Here is a 14,328-nt window from a genome sequence, read left to right as displayed (position 1 = left end):
CAACGGACAATCAAGAATATAATGGGCAAGGGTGTGAGACCTTAACATACCACATAGTTTACACTTCGTGTCATTACCATGAACATCTATCCCATATTCCCAGTAATATTTGTACCCAAGCCTGAGCCGCATGTACACAGAGTCACTCCAAGCATTTCTCCTTTTACCATAAGTGAAATGGGTGTTTTGACTCACATACATGTAGTGTTGCATGGTTTGACTACTCTCATACATTATCTCTCTCCTCTCCACTCCCGCCTGTGCCTGAATATTTCTGATTTTGCTTCTTATTTGTCTCATTGTGAATTCACATTCAATGTCAACTTGTGGTTTTGATGTGGCACGTTTGGCCAAGTCATCCGCCACCTCGTTGAGCACTATTCCAACATGAGATGGAATCCACATGAATTTCACACTATAACCTTTCAGCTGTATCTCAGTTATTCTTCTCTTACAGTCCTCCACTATAGACATGAAGACTGGGTTTCGACTGTTTAAGGACTCCAGTGCTCCTCGGCTATCGACAAATACAAAAACATTTTTGTCGTCATGACGTACTTCCTCCAAACACGCCAGAATGGCCTGCAGTTCAGCTTGTGTGGATGATATATAATTACTAAGCCGGAGTTCAATTATCCTGTCCACAGTCCCAAACTCCGTATAATCCCTTATTAGGACACCACACCCTGCCCTGCCATCCTCCGCCACCGACCCGTCGCAATATACATGTAAACTGTTGCCTCTTGGTAACCGAGATATCATGCTTCCATACAAACACCGTAATTGTCCCGGTTCATGATGAATCTTTTTCACCTTGAGGGGTACAATTTCGACGTCTATTTTCTGTACTTTCCAGGGAGCAGACATATTACACTTTCGAGAGGGTTTACAGCAGTCAAGTACGTCGTATTCCCTGAGGTCATGAGCTAATCCTCTCGTATAGCGTGTCTCCCTCAGTTTCCTGGAAGTGTGTACGTCACTCAAGCAGGTCTGAACGCTCTCAAACAGCTTATCCCCTCCTTTTCTCCGCATGAAACGAATAGATACTCTAGTGTTAATGTCACGGACTCTATCACACACACTCTGTAAATTTAATTCCAATCTCATTATTTCAATCATTGCATTTCTTTGACATCCAAGAATAATCCTCATAGCCTCGTTCTGTATCAGCTCTATTTTTTTAATTCTGCCTTGGCCTGTGTAAGACAATACGGGTGCTGCGTAGTCTATCAGGGATCGAACAGTGCTTATGTATAACATCCGCAAGATAGGTACCCCAACACCTTTACCAGAAAAAGCCAGTGCTTTTAGAGGATGCAGACGGGCTTTACATAAGGTGCTGATATGATTTATTTCAGCATTTTTACTCTCACATGTGTATCCAACATACATGCCCAGATACTTGTACTTCTGTACACGGCTCAGTTCCACACCATTTAGAGTAAGTGTTATATTTCTTCGTTTCCTATACTCGTATTTGGTTTTATCTGCATTTATAACTAAGCCTAACTTGTGACAGGTTGTACCAAGTATGTTAAGAGCATCTTGAATTTTGTTCCCAGAAGTGCCTTGTATAAGAATGTCATCAGCATATATGATCGTCGTGACCCCTGGAGGATACATCTCTGATGCTAATCTGTTCATTAATACATTGAATAAGGTGGGACTTAATACTCCCCCTTGTGGGGTACCTAACTGAAACCTCCGTTCCTCAGACATGTATCCCTGGTAATACACCTGACCTTTTCTGCCTTGCAGGTAATCCCTTATCCAGTGTAGCAATCTCCCTGTTATTCCCAGATTGGCTAATTCGTATAAGATTACTTCCCCATTGGCTTTATCAAACGCTCCTTGTAGATCAACAAAAACTCTACAATTGTCATCCACATTAGACAAACACTTTAAGAGACAATCCGCAGTACTTTTGCCTTTGATAAAACCAAAGAGATTATTGGACATGTTATCACCTACAAGGTAGAGTAGCCTATTTAACAAAATCCTTTCCATCATTTTACAAAAGCAGGATATTAAGGAGACAGGTCTGTAGCCTCCGTTTGACTTAGGGATAGGAATGATGACAGCCTCTTTCCATTTTCTTGGTAACTTTCCCTCTCTATAACTCATATTAAACAAATCAAGTAAGGGATTAGGTTTCATACCGGCTAAATAATTAAGTATGTCATACGTTACTCCATCTTTTCCCGGAGCAGTGGAGCTGCCACTTTTTATAGCATCCAGTAGCTCATCGTGGGTTATCTCAGTGCATGCTATAGATCTTGTATTTAAGGCACATAAAGTTACTCCATTTCTAATATTTTCCCATGACTCAATGGTGACTCTCGTGTCTGCAGGTAAGGACTCCATACCAGCAGCACTTGCCCATTTATCTACTAACTCATTAGCAACTTTCCCTGGATCTGAGTGAGCAATGAATTTGGTCTTACAACCCCTGACTTTATTTACTGCTCTCCATATGTCTTTAAGGTTCTTAGTATTACCAATGGCCTGAGCAAAGTCTTGCCAGTATCTGTCCCGCGCCTCCTTCCTCACCTGACTGCATTCCCTAGCCACTTCCAACATTGTATTTTTCTCTTCATCCCTCATTCCATTTTTTAACCATGCTTTATGCGCACCCCGTAGCATTCTCTCCCATCCCTTGACTTGCTGATCATTGGAATATTTAAATTTCTTAGGTCCGTGCGTCTTGCTTCCCCTGCCCCCGTTATTTTCCCTCTGTACTAATTTCTCTATGTTCTCGACCATGTCCTCGTAAAAACTATCAACGCAGAGCGGCGTGTAATGTTGATACCAATCTCCCATATTTTGAATAAAATAATTTTTCATATCTTTCTTAATATTTAGCCTTTTCCTTTGAAAGTGGACTTGTTTTTTCCCCAGTGGTAATTCAACGTTCAAGGCAAAGTGGTCACTAAGTAGTTCCCGAACAACCCGAGCCTCCCCCATGATCCCCTGAGAGTTTAAAACGCAGGCATAGTCAAGCCGTCCTCCCCTGATGTGAGTTGGTTCATTGTTTCCCAATAGACAGGTATCTGGATGATCTTGTAGAAACTGTAACCACTTGACCCCATTAGCATTAATACTACCCACTGTCCCAAGGCTTGTGTGCCGAGCATTAAGGTCCCCAATGACCAGTGAAGGATTAGTATAAATGCAGTCAGGTAAATAGTTAGCGTCGAAGCAGTTCCTGGATACATACAAATTAACTACAATAAATTCCCCTTCCCTTAATGATAATTTAACACAGACACTCTCTATACCTTGCGTTTTTGATGGCGGTTCTACTAACTCTGCTGGTATGGAGTTCTTAACATAAATCGACGTGCCTCTGATGTTATTTGCAGCGAAGAGGTGAAACCCTTTATAGCCATTTAATTTCAATAATCCTTCATTCCTATCCCCTGTCTCTTGGAGAGCTACAACATCAATATCATTTCCCATCACATAACAATGAACATCTGTAACCCTGTTTCTCAAACCATTAACATTCCATGACAACACTTTCAGTCTAGGGTGATCCATTATTAATCAATTCATTGCCTAAGTCATCCCCAATAAGTTCACTAAATGATAGCCATACCTTGTATAACATCTCCCACCTCCTCCCAAGTTCACCAGTAAAAGCGACATTGCGATTCTCAAGAGATTTTTTCAGCCCTGAGATGTCCATTATTGGCCCAAATGATTCCTTCATTTCATGTGTAATTATAGGGTTCTTCCTTTCACTACGACTACCATCATTCACACACACTTCACTTTCCTTCATTTCATCACTCAATATTTCATTTTTGTCCTCAACCACTATATCCTGACTATCCTTCACCGTTTTGTGATTTTCCTTGACCTCCTGAACGTTTAATTTAGCCTCGATGGACTCGATTCTCTGCCCCAGATTTTGGAGGAACTCACCAACTTTTTTAAGTTCAGCCCACACTTCCTTGACCATATTATTATGACCCTCTCTCTCAGCCACAGTAGCCACTTCACTCACCGTTACACTGTCACTGCCGGAGTCCTGAGTGGTGGCGTGGCTGCTTGTTGCTGGAGCCTGCCTAAGTAAAGGTGACTCCTTTACCCACGCATTCGTCCGGTTCACTGGCACTGTTTGGGGCAGACTGTTTTGCTGTGCTCCCGGTGTCTGGGTAAGAGCTCTTGCTTGCTCTGTAACATTCACCGGCCGGAGAACAGCCATACTCGGCCTCTTGCTACACACAGCCGAGCTCGCATTGTGAACACCTCCACAGTTGCAGCATCTGGGAACTATTTTCTCACCCAGATTCAGTCTGTTTCTACACACAGTAGAGAGGTGAGACTTTCCGCAGAAACGACATCGTGGATCATTTTGACAGCTCCAGGATTTATGCCCCCATCTGCAGCATTTCAGGCATATTATGGGCTCTTCCACGTACTTTGCTACATGCCTGTAGCCAGCCCCGGTGATGAACACTTTTTCGGGTACGTCACCTCTCACTAGAGCCACCACCTGACTCCTAGCTTCACCTTTAATAAGGTGACGCTTGGCCCACACAAATCGTTGGTCGTCGAGTATAAACTCGGGGTCCAGAATCTGAGGGTATTTATAGATAATTACCTTCGTCAGCTTCTCGTTCCCCTCCGGTATTTCCATAAGAATTCCATCATATCCTTTCTGGCTAAGAAACGTCACTGCCTCCCTAGAACCTACCGTTAAGTAAGGTCTGTTTACACCTTCCTTCAGCAGGGGCTCGAACTTGCGGTGTTCTCTTCCGAGTTTGACGGTCCACAGCAGCTTCTGATGATAGGCCAACGTGCATGAGGCAGGGAAGAGAAGCCTCCATCTCCGCTGATCCTCACCTTCCTGACATCGTTCCGTCCGTTTGTCTGCATCAGTCTCGGCGTCGTTCTTCATTCTTTATCGTTTCCGTTAAGTGTATTACTGTCCACATTACGCCTTGCCTCCTGTCTTCTTCGTTTCTTCTTATTCCTTGTCAGAACTTCTAGATACTCGCCCTCCTCGTCTGACTGGCTGCTTTCAGGGTCCATGTTAATAACGCCGTGAGAAGTAGCCATGTCTTCTGGTGACTGAGTCTCCATCTCAGTACCCAGCATGGGGGGAGGGGAGGGGGAAGGTGCGGAGCAGGTATCCTGACCCGACCGCGTCCCAGGTAAGACTCTTCCTAAGCGTTAGTTTAGTTTAGTTCATTAACATACAGTAGTTCATTTTCAAATAAAATAAAATGTTTATTTAGGTAAGGTGCATACATAAAAGAGATTTTACAAAGAGTGATTGATTTATAGTTAGGGCTAGTACATACAATGCCTAAAGCCACTATTACGCAAAGCGTTTCGGGCATGAAAAACTTAAATGACTAAAGCTAATTAATACTAATTGAGCATAAAGAGTAAAATGAAAACATAGCTGAAAAAGCAGCACAAATACAATTCTGTCGACAAACAGCGCTCTTTAAAAAAATCAGACATTGGTTGACAATAGAGGGGTAAGGTAGGTTACAGGGAATTTATTAGGTATAGCTTCGTTTTTATCTTAAACTGGTTGAGAGAGGTACAGTCTTTAACATGGTTGGGAAGGTCATTCCACAATCTGGGTCCCTTGATTTGTAGAGCATTTCTAGTTTGATTAAGTCGTACTCTAGGAATATCAAAACTGTATTTATTTCTGGTGTGGTGCTCATGGGTTCTGTTACAACCTTCTATGAAGCTTTTGAGGTCAGGATTGGTGTTATAAATAATAGTGTGTGGGGCTTCTATGGGGGTCTGGTACTACTAAGGGGTAAGGGTAGTTAGAAGACAGAGTATCAAATATGGGAGAGCTAAAAGGCCCGGCCCCCAAAATAAACTATCCACAGTAATAATAACTTGCTACTAGACCATATATGTTAGTCTAAGGGTTGATCAATGCACTCCCACACAGGAAGAAGGGATACTCTATAATTCATGTACTTATTTATTAACCCCCTTAACAATCCCCCATGTACACTCACACCAATAACAATAATAACTTTACCACACTACCTTACGTTAAAAAGCCTTGGTCCACTTAGGCAGGATACAAGGTTTACACTAATAACAAGCTAGGGTAAAGTACTACTGGATAAGCACTGAAGCTGGATGCAGCTTAGGGTAGTGAGACCATGTGGTACCCTAATACAAAACACAACACTTAGGGTTACCCAAAACACTGGCAACTACTACCCCCAGGTCTCACCAATCGTTACTACCAGAGTAGGTACACTTAGAGATCATACAATACTTAACTTAATGGTACAGGAACTTAAGGTAAGGGAAATAAGTAAGAGGAGAAGGGAGGAGAGTAGGGATGCAGCCACAGAGTAGGTCCCGTGCCCACGAACGCCAGCCAGAGAAGAACCTCCTAGCGACCAGCTAGGCCTCCCATGTCGTGGTGCCGGAAGGAGCCTAATTGATCGTGCAGCTAAGCACATTAAAGATCTTCCCCTATGCAATGTATTGTTACTTTACAAATGATTAGAAAGTATTAGTAAGCAAAGTTGGTGCCTATGTTATTATTTAATAATCAACCCCCAGCTCAGTCTTTAAATGCTCTTTGAGAAACAATAATAGTCTTACGTCTGGCAGGGAAGATACAAACAATTGCCGCTCGTGATGCACTCAACTGTACTACCAGAAAGTTTAATAGCTCAATTTTGACCTCTGGTTTCCACTGGAGAACCCAGGGGCGTAACAATTGGCATTACAGTTTAGCGTTTTATATATGTATAATACACATGAGAGAATGTGCAGTGACTTAATGTCTAACATATTCAGAGATTTGAGTAGGGGTACCGAGTGATGTCTGGGGCCAGAGTTGGATATTGTCCTAATAGCAGCTTTGTGTTGAGTAATTAGAGGACGTAAATGATTTTGGGTAGTAGAACCCCAAGCACAAATACCATAGTTGAGATATGGATAGATGAGGGAGTAATAGAGAGTCACCAGGGCAGGGCGGGGTACATAATATCTGATCTTAGAAAGAATGCCAACAGTTTTTGAAACTTTTTTTTATATATTTAGAATGTGTCCCTGGAAATTCAGCTTATGGTCAATGAGAATGCCAAGGAATTTGCCATCTAATTTGTTACAAATTTGGGTATTGTTTATTTTGAGATTTATTTGATTAGAGGATTTATTGCCAAACAGAATATAGAAAGTTTTGTCAATGTTAAGGGTGAGTTTGTTGGCAGTTAGCCAAAGATGGACTTTATTTAGCTCAGTATTTACTGTGGCATTAGAGCAAGGGGGTCAGGACTGGAGTAAATGAAGGTTGTGTCGTCAGCAAATAGAATTGGTTTGAGGTGTTGGGAGGCATTTGGAAGGTCATTAATGTAGATGAGAAAGAGGAGAGGGCCAAGTATGCTGCCCTGAGGAACACCACTGTTGATGGGTAGGGTGGGAGAAATTGAATTATTCACAGAAACATACTGGAGCCTGTCAGTAAGGTAAGATTTGAGGTATTGCAGGGAGTGTCCTCTGACTCCATAATGATGTAATTTAAGAAGAAGGTTTTGGTGGTTGACAGTGTCAAAAGCCTTACGCAGGTCCACAAATAACCCAACCCAATTTATTATGCACCCCATACCCATCCTGTGGGCGGTAGTGGAAAGGGTTATAGAGGCACATAAGATAAGATATAATGAGATATTTATTCAGGTAAAGGTACATGCATTGTAAATGAGTTACAAACATGATGTCGGATTAATAGATAGAACTAGTACATGTACTCACCTAGTTGTGCTTGCGGGGGTTGAGCTCTGCTCTTTCGGCCCGCCTCTCAGCTGTCAATCAACTGTTTACTAACTAATTTTTTTATCTTTTTTTCCACTCCCCCCCCCACACACACACACAAACACACAGAAATGGCTACTGGAATTCAACACGAGCAAATGTAAAGTTATGGAAATGGGACTAGGAGATATGAGACCAAAGGGATAGTACACAATGAAGGGAAACAGCCTACCTGTGATGACGCGCGAAAGAGACCTAGCTGGGTGTGGACGTAACACCTAATCTATCTCCTGAGGCACATATAAGAACACTGTTTCCCAAAAACGGTGGGTTTTCTGAGTGGAAGAGAACGTATGTCTGGAAGCTGACTTTAACCGCCCCAAGCTGCGCGCGCATTGACCCGAGGTTATATAAACCGGGACGGAGACGGCGTGGGCCCCTTTCCCAAGCCAGCAGCTGCTCTTACATAATGACTCACTGCTGCTCAGCGAGTCGTAAACACAGAAGTTTAGCCCGCTCAACTGTTCTCCCAGCATGGACCCTACACCAGTTCCTCTCGACAACGACTCTGAGCGACCCGTCAGGGGCGTCCTGCCCTTCTCAACATTTAAGGTAGTGTTTTGTTGGCGCGTCGGACCAGTGTTTGTGTTGTTGGCGCGTCGGACCAGTGTTTGTCTCTGTGTTGGCGCGCGCGCCTGAAGCACGCCTGTTGGTTCAGCCTTGGTGACCAAATGCAGGTGCAGTGGTCCTAGACGGGGAGGTGACCCTCGGTGTTATGGGGCACTGGTTTTTCTCCAGTAGGTGGCTGTTATTTGAAGCACACTCGGGAGGAGGCCTGTCCACCCCCACCCTCACCTTTCCCATCTGCTCAGCCCTGTCCTTAAGCTCCCTCACCCAGTCGACGTGAGGTATGCTGTTGGGTGACTTCTGTTATGCCGTTATTTATTATTTACGTTCTTTTTTAAGTCCTTCTTTACAGTCTGACTGTTAGTCAGGGTGTGTTTCCTCACGCTACAATATTTACTGTAATTTTACCTTTGCTTTCGCCCCTAGCTTTAATTTTTCATGGACTTGTATTTTCATAAGTTTTGTAACGGTTCTATTGTTACGTAAAGTATGGTGACAAATAAACACAGACACTAAGATCCGCAGGCTAGATCCGTATACTAAGTCTGCTGCCGAGAATCCACTGCCCTCCTTCGTGGCCGAACGAATGCCAAGCAAGACTAATGGAAGGTTGTCGATCCAATCATCAGGGCGTGCTTGAGCTCTTAGGGCGGCTTTTAGTTGTCTATGAAAGCATTCTACCATTCTGTTCGACTCAGGGTGGTATGCTGTGGTTCGGTTATGTGTGGTGCCGAGGAATTCCATAAGTTCCTTCCATAGATATGATTCGAACTGTCGTCCTTGGTCGGTGATGATGACAGACGGGCTGCCAAAACGGGCGACCCATCCAGAGAGGAAAGCCTGGACCACTGACTCAGCTGAGATGTTGATTAATGGGATTGCTTCCGGCCATCTGGAGAATCGATCGATGCAGGTGAGCAGATAAGAATATTCTCTTACCGACGGTAATGGTCCAACGATGTCTACATGCACCACCTCGAAACGGTCAGAAGGTAACGGAAACTGTTGAAGAGGGCTCTTTGTGTGACGATGTGTTTTCGCTCGCTGGCACTGGAGACATGAGCGAGTCCATCGTCGAACATCGGCATTGATTCCTGGCCATACAACACGCTCCGTTAGTAGTTTCTGGGAAGCGCGTACTCCTGGGTGTGCTAGGGAGTGAAATACTGAGAACGTTTTCCAGCGAAACTGGGCAGGAATGTAGGGCCTAAGTGCTCCCGTCCGTGAGGTGTCACAGATTATACTTCCGCCACCTTCCATGGGAATCTCGATGAACCGGAGAGCTGTGTCAGATGTTCGTAATCGCTGCAGATCAGGGTCTTCCCGTTGGGCCTTACTGATTACACAATAGTCCACCTGAGCTGGGTTTGTCACGACGTGGTTTATGGTGGGTCGAGACAGTGCATCGGCTATGACATTATTAGTTCCTTTGACATGACGGATATCCGAGGTAAATTGGGAAATAAATCCCAGGTGGTTGGCTACTCGAGGAGAGTGAGCATCACCCTTGGCCGCCAGCGCATAAGTGAGAGGTTTGTGGTCTGTGAGGATGTGGAAGTTTCGCCCCTCGAGAAAGTGCCGGAAATGTTGTATGGCTGAGTAGATGGCGAGCAGTTCCCTATCAAAAGTGCTGTACTTCTCTTCAGTGGGTGACAGGCGCGCTGAAAAGAATGCAATTGGGCGCCATTCTTCTTCAATGAGCTGTTGTAGTACAGCACCAATTGCTGTGTTTGAAGCGTCGGTAGAGAGATTGGTGGGAGCGTCAGACACTGGGTGTGCGAGTAAGGTGAATTCCGCCAGCTTGTTTTTTATGTCGGTGAATGCTGTCTCTGCCTGGGGAGTCCACTCCAACGGAAGACGGGACGTGAGTTTCCGACCATGTAAGAGGTCGTATAAGTGTCGCAAGATGTCCGAACAATGTGGGATGAATCGATGATAAAAATTCACCACACCAAGAAATTCTTGCAACTTCTTTGGAGTAGATGGGCGCGGGAATTCCTTGATTGCCTCGATTTTCTTCTCTAGTGGTTGGACCCCTGCTGCTGACACACGGTGTCCCAAGAAATCCAGCTCTGGAACATGGAAAATACACTTCTCGGAGTTGAGCTGCAAGCCGAAGTTGCGCAGACGGGTGAGAAGGAGTCGGAGGTGTAGCAGATGTTCTGTTGGTGATGTACTGGCCACCAGCAGATCGTCAATGTAGGCGTAGCAAAAAAGGAAGGTCCTTAACTACTTGGTCGATGAAGCGTTGGAATGTCTGGGCTGCATTCCGTAGACCAAAAGGCATCCGGACGAATTCAAACAGTCCAAAAGGTGTTGTGATCGCTGTTTTCGGAATGTCTGCCGGTTCCACAGGGATCTGGTGAAATGCCCGCACAAGGTCAATTCTCGAAAAAACGGTTGCGTTGCTCAATCCCTGTGAGAAATCCTGGATGTGTGGTATTGGGTAGCGATCCGGCAGAGTATGAACGTTGAGAGCCCTGTAGTCTCCGCAAGGGCGCCATTCCCCTGGGGCTGTTTTCGGGACCATATGGAGAGGTGAAGCCCATGGACTGTTCGAAGGGCGGATTATTCCCGCCTCCTGTAGCTTATTGAATTCAGCACGTGCTACCGCCAGTCGTTCCGGTGCCAGGCGGCGTGGTCTGGCAAAGGTAGGTGCTCCCGTTGTAGTAATGTGATGCGTAATCGTATGTTGCACCTCTGGTCGAGGGCTGGCGGGTTGGGTCACATCTTTGAATTCATCTAGGAGTGCTTGAAGTTCCGTAGATGCGACTGGGGTGACGATGTTAACTTGTGGTGAGGTACTAGGAGAGGCTCGAAGTACTGCACCTGCGAGATCCACCATAAGTCGATGGTGTTGCAGGAAATCCCATCCAAGAATGGGTTGTTCCACATCCGCTATGAAAGTCCACTTAAAGCGACCCAGAGAGGCGAACTCGAGAACCAGGGCGCGGGTCCCATATGTACGGACGGACGTACCATTGGCGGCTCGTAAGTCCAAACCAGGAGTACGGGTTGGTTTGACCAGTGGGGGAGGCAACACACTAGCTGCTGCACCTGTGTCAACGAGGAAACGGCGTTTGGTTATGACGTCAGATATGTAGAGCAGTGTAGTGTTTGAAATGGCGGGGTCACTGGCCGTTAACAGTCCCCGCCGAAGTAGTTTCCCGACCAGGAACAAGGAGCCCTACAGTTGCGGGCTTGGTGTCCGAACTTCTGGTGGTAAGAACAAAGCTCTCCACGACGTTCTCGCTGTCGCCTAGAGACTGATACTGGATTCGCATGGTACGTCTTCCCTGGGTGGAAAAAACGCCGGTTCTGGAGGACGTCGAGTTGTTGGGTGTCTGTAGTCTGCTGTGTATCACTGAGGTGGGACAGCGTAGCGTTATCAGACGTCGTATGAAGCCGGTCTGCCAGTGTAGCCAGCTGGGCTAATGGGGTGTCGTCAGCCATACTGAATAGGGCCGGTTGAATGTGTTTTGGACAGAGTTGTATCCACAGTGATCTCACAATCTCGCTGGGGGCTGGACCAGTTGCAGTATGCATCACATACTGAATATGCCGCAGAAGCTGGGCTGGTGTTTTGTCTACTAACCTTTTGTCAGTGAGGAGTTGGTCCCTTTGTTGAATGCGGCGTTTCATTGCTGCCTGTAGAAGAGCGGCCTTCAATGCAGTGTACGTCCTGGTGTCCGGTGATGGTGCGGTGATGACAGCGGAGGCAGTGTGCATAGCCTCCGAGGTAAGTGTTGGCAGGGTACAGGCATATCGGGCTTTCTCAGTCGAAATTTCGTGAAGGTCGAAAATAGCCTCCATCTGCATGAACCAAAATTCTGGCTCATCTGCGTTGTATGCTGGAAACCTGGTAGATAAATCCATGGCGAAGATCTAGTTTGTGACTAGGTTTCTTTGTCACTCACTGGGTCACCACTGTAACGGTTCTATTGTTACGTAAAGTATGGTGACAAATAAACACAGACACTAAGATACTATATATATATTTGGTCGAATATACAGAAGTACACAGGTGATACGTTGGTGTGAGTTGAGCGCACTGAGCGTTGGTACAGTATCTCGCAAGTGTCTGCTCTAGACCACACTTGAAAGTAGACTAGCCAATGTTCGCTACACCGCTGCTTATATGCTCGGGCAACACCTCACCGTGTTGCCCAGGCAACGCCTCACCTCATTCATCTCCAAAGGTTGACAGGAATATTAACAATGCATTTGGAGCGAGTATTATTGGGATAATCTACTCGCTACAGTTTCCTTAATTTATTAATGAATTTAAGGGTGTCAAGCTGCATGTTTTCTTTTGCAGGCTTTACATTCAGGTTTGTTTTAACTTTTGCTTATTGCCTATAAGTTATTAGGTAAAGTCAGCTAGGTTAGGCTAGCTGCCGAGTCACAGGCCTCTGGCCACCAGCTTTAAGTTTTAATGGACTAGTATTTTCCATAGGTTTCCTTAACTTAATAATGAATTTAATGCAGTGTCAAGCTCCTTGTTTCTTTGCAGGTTGTACATTTAGGTTTATTTAACTTTTGCTTATTGCCTTTAAGTTATTAGGGAAAGCCTAACCTGCTGTGTCACAGGCCTCTGCATGGCCCCTAGCTTTGTTTTCATGGACTTGTTTTCCCACAAGTTTCCTTAATTTACTACTGAAATTTATGCAGTGTTAAGCTGCATGTTTCTTTAGCTGGTTCTACATTTAGGTTTGTTTAACTTTTGGTCATTGCCTATAAGTTAGTAGGTAAGTTAGCTAGGTTAGGCTAGCTGCAGTGTCACAGGCCTCTGGCCCCTAGCTTTGTTTTCTTGGATTTGTTTTTCCATAAGTTTCCTTAATTTATTATTGAATTTTATGCAGTGTCAAGCTGCGTGTTTCTTTAGCTGGTTTTACATTTGTTTGTTTAACTTTTGCTATTGCCTTTAAGTTATTAGTTAAAGTTAGCTAGGTTATGCTAGCTGCAGTGTCACAGGCCTCTGGCCCTTAGCTTTGTTTTTATGGACTTGTTTTTCCATAAGTTTCCTTAATTTATTAATGAATTTTATGCAGTGTCAAGCTGCGTGTTTCTTTGCTGGCTTTACATTTAGGTTTGTTTATCCTCTGCTTTGCCTTTAAGTTATTATGTAAAGTCAGCTAGGATGTGATAGTTGTAGGGATCGGGCCCTTGCCTCTTGCTTTAAGTTTATTCTGGCCCTGCATTTACGTTTAGTTTCCTCAGCAAATTTCCCGCATTTCACATCATTTTACATCGGGAGAAATTGAATTATTCACAGAAACATACTGGAGCCTGTCAGTAAGGTAAGATTTGAGGTATTGCAGGGAGTGTCCTCTGACTCCATAATGATGTAATTTAAGAAGAAGGTTTTGGTGGTTGACAGTGTCAAAAGCCTTACGCAGGTCCACAAATAACCCAACCCAATTTATTATGCACCCCATACCCATCCTGTGGGCGGTAGTGGAAAGGGTTATAGAGGCACATAAGATAAGATATAATGAGATATTTATTCAGGTAAAGGTACATGCATTGTAAATGAGTTACAAACATGATGTCGGATTAATAGATAGAACTAGTACATGTACTCACCTAGTTGTACTCACCTAGTTGTGCTTGCGGGGGTTGAGCTCTGCTCTTTCGGCCCGCCTCTCAGCTGTCAATCAACTGTTTACTAACTAATTTTTTTATCTTTTTTTCCACCCCCCCCCCACACACACAAACACACACACACACACACACACACACACAACACACACACACACACATACACACACGCCGCGGGAGTCTGTAGGAGACACGCGATTAGTGAGGTCCGCGGAAATTCGTCAATTTCTCGGGACATTGAAGGAGTATAGAGGCTAGATCATAGTATTTGGCCTCTCGCAGTGTGTAGCTAGCAGGGTGCAACATAGCATAGTCATATCGCTAGCGATAGTGCGAAGATTT

This window comes from Procambarus clarkii, chromosome 36 (assembly GCF_040958095.1).
Source record: "Procambarus clarkii isolate CNS0578487 chromosome 36, FALCON_Pclarkii_2.0, whole genome shotgun sequence".
NCBI lineage: Eukaryota > Metazoa > Arthropoda > Malacostraca > Decapoda > Cambaridae > Procambarus > Procambarus clarkii.
This window is presented reverse-complemented; position numbering follows the sequence as displayed.